Source organism: Macaca fascicularis, chromosome 11 (genome assembly GCF_037993035.2).
Source record: "Macaca fascicularis isolate 582-1 chromosome 11, T2T-MFA8v1.1".
Classification (NCBI taxonomy): Eukaryota; Metazoa; Chordata; class Mammalia; order Primates; family Cercopithecidae; genus Macaca; species Macaca fascicularis.
Genome location: NC_088385.1, coordinates 72550729 through 72560314, shown reverse-complemented (window position 1 = coordinate 72560314; position 9586 = coordinate 72550729). Strand labels below are relative to the sequence as shown.

Below are 9586 nucleotides of genomic sequence, written 5' to 3'. Positions count from 1 at the left end.
TTCCAACATGACAGGAATGCTGGCTAACAAATCATAGGCTAATAATGGCTGGGTTGCTTTCCTGAGGAACTTTCAAGACCATGTTTGGCCATATTCAATTGCTGCCTCATGTGGCTATAGAACCAAACCTCCTGCAAAAGATACAACTTCACAATAAAACCAAATGTTAAAATTGCAGGGAGAATGGTTTTAGCTTAACCCAAGGAAGAATCCTTTAACACCTAACTTCTTTGAGAAATTAAGAGGATTTTCTCTGATATCAAAGATATTTAAACAGAAACTAGATGATATTTTTTCTTTGCAGATGGGACTCAGGGATTTGACAAGAGAGGTTAATCAGACCCAAACTAGTTGATCTCTTATAATCTTGAGGTTCTAAAATTCTGTGAGGCAGCGTTTCCGCGCTACCTACAGAGGGGTCCATATGACGTTGTTCTTAATTTCAGGTTCCTGTCATAATTTAAAGAGAAACTTTCACAATGTCTGGAGCCCTTGATATCCTGCAAATGAAGGAGGAGGATGTCCTTAATTTCCTCGCAGTAGGAACCCACTTAGGTGGCACCAACTTTGACTTCCAAATGGAACAGTACATCTATAAAAGGAAAAGAGATGGCATCTACAGCATAAATCTGAAGAGGACTTGGGAGAAGCTTCGGCTGGCAATTCATGCCATTGTTGTTATTGAAAACCCTGCTGATGTCAGTGTCATATCCCCCAGGAATACTGGCCAGAAAGCCATGCTGTAGTTTGCTGCTGCCACTGGAGCCACTCCAATTGCTGACTGCTTCACTCCTTGAACCTTCCTAACCAGATACAGGCAGACTACTGGGAGCCACAGCTTCTTGTGATTTCTGACCCCAGGACTGACCACCAGTCTCTCAGAGGGGCATCTTGTGTTAACCTACCTGCCACTGCTTTGTGCAACACAGATTCTCCTCTACACCATGTGGACATTGCCATCACATGCAACAACAAGGGAGCTCCCTCAGTGGGTGAGATGTGGTGGATGCTGGCCTGGGAAGTTCTCCCCATGGGCGGCACCATTTCCTGCAACACCCATGGGAGGTCATGTCTAATCTCTACTTCTACAGAGATCCTGAAGAGATTGAAAAAGAAGAGCAGGCTGCTGCTGAAAAGGCTGTGACCAAGAAGGAATTTCAGGGCAAATGGACTGTTCCAGCTCCTGAGTTTACTGCTACTCAGTCTGAAGTTGCAGACTGGTCTGAAGACATGCAGGTACCCTCTGTGCCTATTCAGCAGTTCTTACTGAAGACTGGAGCGCTCAGCCTGCCACGGAAGACTGGTCCACAGCTCCCACTGCTCAGGCCACTGAATGGGTAGGAGCAACCACTGAATGGTCTTAAGCTGTTCTTGCATGGACTCTTAAGCAACATGAAAATAAGGTTGACAGAAAATAAACATCAGTTTCTAAAAAATAAAGAATAAAATTCTGTGATGCAAAGACCAGAGTCATCCTAAGTCGATGGCATAGCTCATATCACATTGTTGCTCTTTCCATCCTTCTTTCTTTAGATTTCTCGTTTTCTGATCTTTTGAAAACAACTTGCTCTGTCAAGAAGCATTTTCCAATTTATCTCTGTTCTAATGTGATAGATGGTGGAGTACTGTAGGTACCCAGGAATGGTGACTGTTGCTGCATTATTAATGATAGCTCCATTAGATTTTAACTTCTTTTTTCTTCGTTCACAGCACTCATTTTGCAGGGAACTTTTCCTGTGGCTAAATCTTAGGAACTCAAGATCCCAGTTTAGATGGCTTCTTTAAAAGTGTATGTTTAAACGTATGAAATTATTAGGGCCAACAGCAAACTCCCAGTAGAAGGGGAGAGCTCAGAGGTGGAATTACCTATTGGTGAATAAGAAAAATCCAAAACTTAGTGGCTTACAATAAATCTTTTTCTCCATCTCACAGATCTGCAATTTGGGCAAGGCTTAGCAGGGACAGCTCAGCTTAGATGCTGAGAATGACTTCTGGAACCTGGAATCATCGGATGGTTACTCCCACACAGTAACCTTCAGATGACTCTAAGCTCCAGGCTGACCAGAGGGACCACAGCTGAGGTCATCAGCTGGAACACCGACATGTGGTCTCTCTCTTGGCTGCTTGGCTTCCTCACAGCATGGTGACAGGGTCCTAAGAGCAGCTGTCTTAAGAGAGCCAGGTAGAAACTAGATCTTTCTTTGTGGCCTAGCCTTAGAAGTCACATAGTGTCACTTCCACCATAGTCAAAGGCCCTGTCAGGTTTATGAGAAGAGTGTCAACATCAAATTTAAGAAGAGTATGTATGATGGGATATCTACTGCAGCCACCTTGCGAAGTACAATCAACCATGAAATGGATGATTCATTTGGAAACAAGAAGACTGGGAACCTTCTCAGTTTGATTATTTGCATTCTGTGTTTAGAAAAAAATTGCATGTGTTTCATCTCCTTTGTTTTGACATTAATCTTGAATGTATGGTTTCAAAAGTCTATAGATTTTTTCAGGTGACTTGGCTACTTGATTAAAATAGATGTAAGGAAGGTAAAACAAGTGCCTGAATTTAAGGTAAAGAAAGCCATGTGCAGACATAAATTTGATGAATAGTTTGCTATGGCTACATTAATTGACAGCATTGCTGTCAACACTAGTCTTGTAAAAGACCTCCTTTCTTCCACTTGTGCAGACAGTTGGACATATGCTGGAGTTCTGTACTCAGAGCACAGCAGACATGCCACAATCACAAAATGCAAGAATTAGCACAGGGGACTAGAGAAAGGACAATTCTGGCTAGTCTGCCCTCACCTTTCTACTCCGTTTCTTAAACTTCTGTCACCGCTGCACCCCAAACTACCTAGCCAATAAAATAAGAGATCCAACACAAACCAAAAATTTACTATTTAATTAAAGCATCTAAACATTGTTTTAAATCCCCGTATAGTTTTAAGTGATGAGTGGGCTCGTTGCATTGTGCACATGCGTGTATGTATGCATGTAAATGGCTGATTGTTCTGAAACTTTGCAAGGATCTGCCAAGGACTAAATTTTTTAAAAGTCTACATTTGGAGGCTTCCAGATGAATGGTTTCCTCTGGTTCACTCAAGCAAAAGAAAGGAAGGAAAGAGAAGAAGGAGGAAGGGAAAGAGGGAGGAATGAATAAGAGGACACAGGGGGAAGCATTCCCCCGGGATTTTGACATTGCAGTCTCCCTACGTAGATACATTGCTACTGTTCATTTCCAGTGTTTCTCCAAATAAAAGTCATAAATGTGGTGAATGTCATGACATGCATGTGATTCTGTAGCATCACAAAGCCCAAAAAAACTAACTCATAATATGTTCATACGACTTTTTCTTTGGAAGCCATCCTGAATCTTACAAACTACAGTGAGCAACAGTAATTTTTCTTATAAGCAAGAAGCACATAACTCCTGCTTATTCTTCAAAAATGGTGGAGAAATAAGTCCAATGAAATGATGACAGCTGAAACAGCATCTCTAAAGCAAAGGTTATGCTAGTAGGCTATTCTAGAACTGTTTTTCCTCTTCTTCTCTTCGTTCCTTACCACAAGAGAACAAAACACTCCTTGACCTCCCTTAATCCCCAAGCCCATCTTTCTTCACCACTGCCGAATAATTTGCTCTTCTGAGTACCTGCTGTGGAACTCAGGTGGTGAGTTCAATGGGCTTGGCAATGAGACAGGATTTACTGAACTCATCCATGCTTGAGTTTAGTAAATCCACTGGTTGAATCACCCAGGTTGAGATTTATTGATTTAAAATTCCCTAAAAACACACTGCAAAACATTCCTAATCCCTAAGATGGCATCTATACTCTCTTTTGGAGCTCAAAGGTTCAAGAGAAGTTTGTGGATGATAAGAGAGCATTAAGTTTCCTGTCAGAAATGTTGGGGAAGATAGATAGGTTTTTTTTTTTTTTTTTTTTTCTCCAAGCTAGATTAAGGGTCAGGAGAATGCATACATTTAGTATAAAAAGGAAGGGAGTTTCCTCTCAACGATAGTATCACAGCTCAAAATCCCAGTGGTCAGCTGGAGCCAGACCAAACACACCTTGGGAAACAGGGACTTTAATCTGTCTGGCTTATGGGTGTGAGATGATTCTTTGGAGGCCAAGGGACAATGAGGTAACCAGGAACGAAGAGGAATGAAGGGGATTTGAGAACAGAGGGGGAGAACGGATAAAATGAATAAGAATTATGGGTTTCTGTCTGCTCAGAATAAACAAGGGGTTTCTGGTGAGACAGAGTCAAGCACAGAAGAACCTAAAAGATCAGGTGACATATAAGGCCAGATAGGAAAGGCTGTACTTACCTTTGTTATAATGTAAGGATTTACTTTATAAGGTGCTAGGTCTGATACCAGGGAGTTGAGGAATTCTCAACAGGACATTCCAATGTGAGCTGCATCCGTCTAGGGAGATTTGCTATCAGTACCAGCAAGTATCCCCCAAAATAAACATAACCCAGGGTGGTCTCTGGGCACCCGCCCCCTTCTCCCTCCTGAGAGTTGGGGGCTTCTGATAGCTGGCATTCCTCCCAGCTAAGAGTCATGTGTCCCTGCCACCCTGGCAAATTTACAAGTGAGCTGTGGCAAATTTACAAATTTACAAGAGTACTGCAGAGCTGGGAAAACACTGGCCTAGCAGGATGGCTGAAAGTTCTCCTGTTTCTTCCCTAGAAAGAGCATGTCCTTTCTCTTTTAGAGGGTTCTCTTATTTTTCAATTCTGTTCAGACACTCAAAACAGCCCCCTTTTCCTAAGCCCGGTCAAAACTAGCTGGTTCTAGCAAAACTTGTGTTTTCAAAATAAAGTTGTGGCACAAATTCAGAAAATTAGCTCCTTTGACAGTTGGTTCTCATTAAAATCTTACCTTAAGGATTTAAAACCTGGTTGCACAGCACACACACACACCCACCACCAAAGCATTGCAGAAATCTATTAAAGCCTCGGATGCTTGACATCATTTTACATAAAGACGAACACTCTGTGTTTTACATAAGCCCTGAAAGTTAGAAGTTTGTCTGTGTAAGAAAGTGATGATTAAGATCTTCAGTAAAGCAAAGGTTGTGTATGTATTAGGGAGAAGAGGGACATTGCCACAGCTTGTCTCTGAAAATCCAGCTGTTAAAGTCAAGCCATTACAGAAAGCACGAAGAGTTCACAAACAAATCAAATCCTCCAAATCAAAATCACAGGGGCTGTGACACACCCAAAAGGAGGGGCAGTTTAGATGTTTCACAGCAAAATAAAAGTTCCATGTGAACCAGCTTTCAAGGGGAAGCATGGCGTTGCCATTTCAGACGTAGGGGGCTCTGCGGAAGGTGTTTTTGTTTCTCAGTAACTCTGCCACTATCTCTCTCTCACACACATGTTGGGTTCATCTGCACTTGATGCTGAAAGGGTGAGGACAGAATTCCTGGGACAGCACTACCGAGAGATGTTTCTATTCAAACACCATAGAGAAGGTAAGAAGGCCAGATCTCCTAAGCGCAAAGAGAAAAAAGAGAAGAGAATTAGGAAATGAATGCGGTTCAGAGACCAGTCTGGCTCATCTCAGTGGTGCTCCCCCATGATGATATGATCCAAATAGCATCATTTAGACGTCTGGGTCCAACTAATCCCAGGTGATGCCTTGAGAATGAGAGGAGAACTAATTTTACCAAGGCATCAACAAACCAAAGTCCTGTGACCAGATGTCAGAAAATTTCAGTCTACAATCTGAGAATTGTATTCAATTCAATTCTTGATAACCCAGATAATACATTCAACTCTTGATAATCCAGAATTTTTTTCAGGTAGTATGTTTCACCATAACTTTGTTGGATTGGCTTTTTCTTTTTTCTACATGATGTGGATGTATTTTAGTCAAAAGTTTTCAATCTGTTTAGTTTCAAGACTAAGAAAAACAGCAGCCCCAACTTGGTCATTATGTCTATTGAAAGTATTTGCTTCTTAGCCACTTCTTTTCTCCTGTATCTGACAAAAATTTCAGAGCTAACGGTTCTGCTAGAGGAGGCTTGAAAAATATTGGTAAAAGATTTCCCCTAGACTGAACTCTGAGTGGTGAGTGTATTTATTTATAAAATGCACCTTGTCTATCTTCAAAGTCTTGTGGAAACTGATGATTTGATGTTGGTTTCCTTTATTTCCTTTGTCTCCAACCATTACACCAAATAAGTATAAAATTTAGTATTTATTTACATGCTCTCAGGAATAGGATCAGTTCTTAAAACCTTGGAATGACTTAAATGCCCATTCAGCTGATAGAATGAGAGGGGGAGTAAGTTCAATTTTTAGGTCCCCAAATTTTCTATTCACTCCAGACTCCATGAAATCCCAGAATCTCACCTTTCCCAAATATGTAGACATTTTAATTTACCTTTCATCTTAGGTCAGTTGTGACACTTCCAGAATGTACCAAAAATTCTGGTATTTCCTGACCAAGAATTTCTATGTAGAAGGATAAATATGTGGAAAAGAGGTAAAAACAACTGGGCGCATTGGCTCACACCAGCAATCCCAGCACTACGGGAGGTTGAGGTGGGTGGATCACGAGGTTAGGAATTCGAGACCAGCCTGGGCAACATGGTGAAACCCCATCTCTACTAAAAATACAAAAATTAGCTGGATGTGGTGGCATACGCCTGTAGTCCCAGCTACTCGGGAGGCTGAGGCAGAAGAATGGCTTGAACCCAGGAGGCGGAGGTTGCAGTGAGCTGAGATCACGTCACTGCACTCCAGCCTGGGTGACAGAGACAGACTCTGTCTCAAAAAAAAAAAAAAAAAAAAAAAAAAAAAAGGTATGAAACTTGAGCCACTTTTCTCTTTCTGTACTGACTATGGTTCTGTGAGGAAAACAGCAATTTCTTATAGCAGTTGGTAGGTAGATCAACAGGCACCGTTGATTTTCGTTTTCTTTTTTTTTACTTTTTCTTTTTTTTTTTTTTTTTTTTGGCGGAGTTTCCCTCTGTTGCCCAGGCTGGAGTGCAATGGGGCAATCTCCGCTCACTGCAACCTCCACCTCCCGGGTGCAAGCGATTCTCCTGTCTCAGCCTCACAAGTAGCTGGGACTACAAGTGCGCACCACCACATCTAGCTAATTTTTTTGTACTTTTAGTAAGGACAGGGTTTTGCCACATTGGCCAGGCTGGTCTCGAACTCCTGACCTCAGGTGATCCACCTGCCTCGACCTCCCAAGGTGCTGGGATTACAGATGTTAGCCACCCGCGCCCCGCCTGATTTTACTTTTCAAGTCTTCATTTGAGACTGTGCACAATGGCTCACACCTATAATCCCAACACTTTGTGAGGCCAAGATGGGAGGATTGCTTGAGCCCAGGAGTTTGAGACCAGCAATACAAGGAAATATTGTCTCTACAAAACATTTTAAAAATTAGCTGGGCTTGGTGGCATGTAACTGTGGTCCCAGCTACTCCAGAGGCTGAAGCAGGAGGATCCCTTGAGCTCAGGAGGCCCAGGCCACAGTGAGCTGTGATGGTGCCATTGCAATCCAGTCTGGTTGACAGAGCAAGACCCCATCTCCTAAATAAATTAATTTCTTCATTTGCACAGGCTGTGAGAGTTTATTTTTTTCCTTAGAGGTGACTCTGCTAAGCAATAAATCCAGGCTTATATAGGTATATTTCAGATGATGTTAAAAAATCACATGACCTGGTTGCAGACAAGGTTAAGGCCTCCCTTCTTTAAAGATTTTCTCTCCTGAAATCAACACATTCAACCTTCTCCTCCAATGAAATGTTGTTGCCTTGCATGTCTCATTTACACCATCCAAAGACAACTGATGACAGGTAGACAAGACTACTTCAGAAGTAGCTTCCTTTTTTGTGAGTTGACTTTCCTATATCCCAGGTGACTTAAATGTATTTTTGCCCTTCTTTGGAACAACCACTTTGCTTCAGCTGATACCACCAATCCCTCCAATAATAAGTCAACAAATATTTATTGAGAACCCAAGTTAAAAATAACAGCGAATGTTCAGTATACTGAACATTTACTGTATTCCAGACATGGTTCTAAGAGTGTTACATACATTTTTAATATCCAATTCTCACTGCACCTCTGTGACATAGTTTTGTTATCTATTTACAAGTAAAGAAACTGAAAAATCCAAGAGGTTAAGTAACTTCCCCCAGTAGCTTGCTAGTAAACGGCCAACAGAGGCTTTGAACCCAGGCAGTGTGATTTCAGAGCAGCAACATTTAATCCCGATCCATATTACCTACAGCCCCACACAGATAATCCATAAAAATACAGAAGAAAATAAGGGGCCAGGCGCAGTGGCCCATGCCTGTAATCCCACCACTTTGGGAGGTCAAGGCAGGAGGATCACTTGAGGTCAGGGGTTCAAGACCAGTCTGGCCAACATGGCGAATCCCATCTCTACTAAAAATACAAAAATTAGCTGGGCATGGTGGCGCATCCCTGTAGTCCCAGCTACTCAGGAGGCTGAAGTGAGGGGATCCCTTGAACTAGTGAGGGGAAGGTTGCAGTGGGCCAAGATCATGCCACTGCACTCCAACCTGGGTGATGGAATGAGACTCCATCTCAATTAAAGAAAAAAAGAAAGAAAGAAAAGGCATGATCATCCCTACCCTTTTCGCTTCCTCCTTCCTGCCCACTTCCACATGGGTCAGGTTCCTAATGATATTACGCCCATTCTGCCACCTTTGCTAGTGCTGGTCCCCTGTTCTGATGTGTCACCTCTATGCAGATCTGACTCCTCTTCAAGCATACTTTCATCTCTCCTCCAACCTATCTCCCTTTCAGCTTTCCCTGTGGAAGGCTCCAGCTTATCTCTGTCCCTTCTTTCTTTGACCTTATTACACCTAATCAAACACTACAGTGACACTGTAAGATCCTTGAGGTAGGGTTTCATACATGATTCTTCATTTATATTCTCTAGGTTAGACAGAGCCACCAAGTTGCTTCTATAAGACACCCTCAAATCCACTTCCAGGATCTTAGAAGTTTGCTTACTATTTTGCTGCCCACAATTGTTCTTATTTTCTTCCTTTTCCTCACTCATTTCCTCTTTTCTCCATTTTATAAAAGTAATCTCTACTCATTTTCAGCCTCCATTGTATCTGAGGAGAGATCAGCCGTGGTTTACATCATCATTCCCCTGTGTATAGTTTTTCTTTTTTCCTTTGACTGTTCATAGACGTTTCTCTTTGTCTTTTGTTTTTAGCAGTTTGACTATGATGTGCTAAAATGTGGTTTTGCTGGTATTTATCCTGTTTGTGGTGTGCAGATCTTTTTTGATTTTTTAGTCAATTTTAGGGGTTTGCTTTCATGTTTTTTAACCAAATTTGGGAAAATCCGGGTTATTATTTTTCTCAAAATTTTTTTTCTGCTCCATTCTTTTTCTTTTCTCTTTCTGACACTCCAACATATATGTTAGGCTGCTTGGCATTTTGCGAGTACTCACAGAAGCCCTGTTCATTTTTTTAAAAATTGTTGTTTCTCTTCATATTACAGAATAAATAGCTTCTATTCATCTGGACCTTTGTTCTGTAGCCTCCAATTTGCTGTTAAGCCCATCCAATGAA

General features: G+C 41.7%; 1 pseudogene; it reads left to right on the top strand.

The window, feature by feature from the left end:
• The first annotated feature begins 452 nt into the window (after positions 1 to 452).
• On the top strand, positions 453 to 1364 carry LOC107126729 (small ribosomal subunit protein uS2B-like; annotated as a pseudogene).
• Positions 1365 to 9586: the final 8222 nt, after the last annotated feature.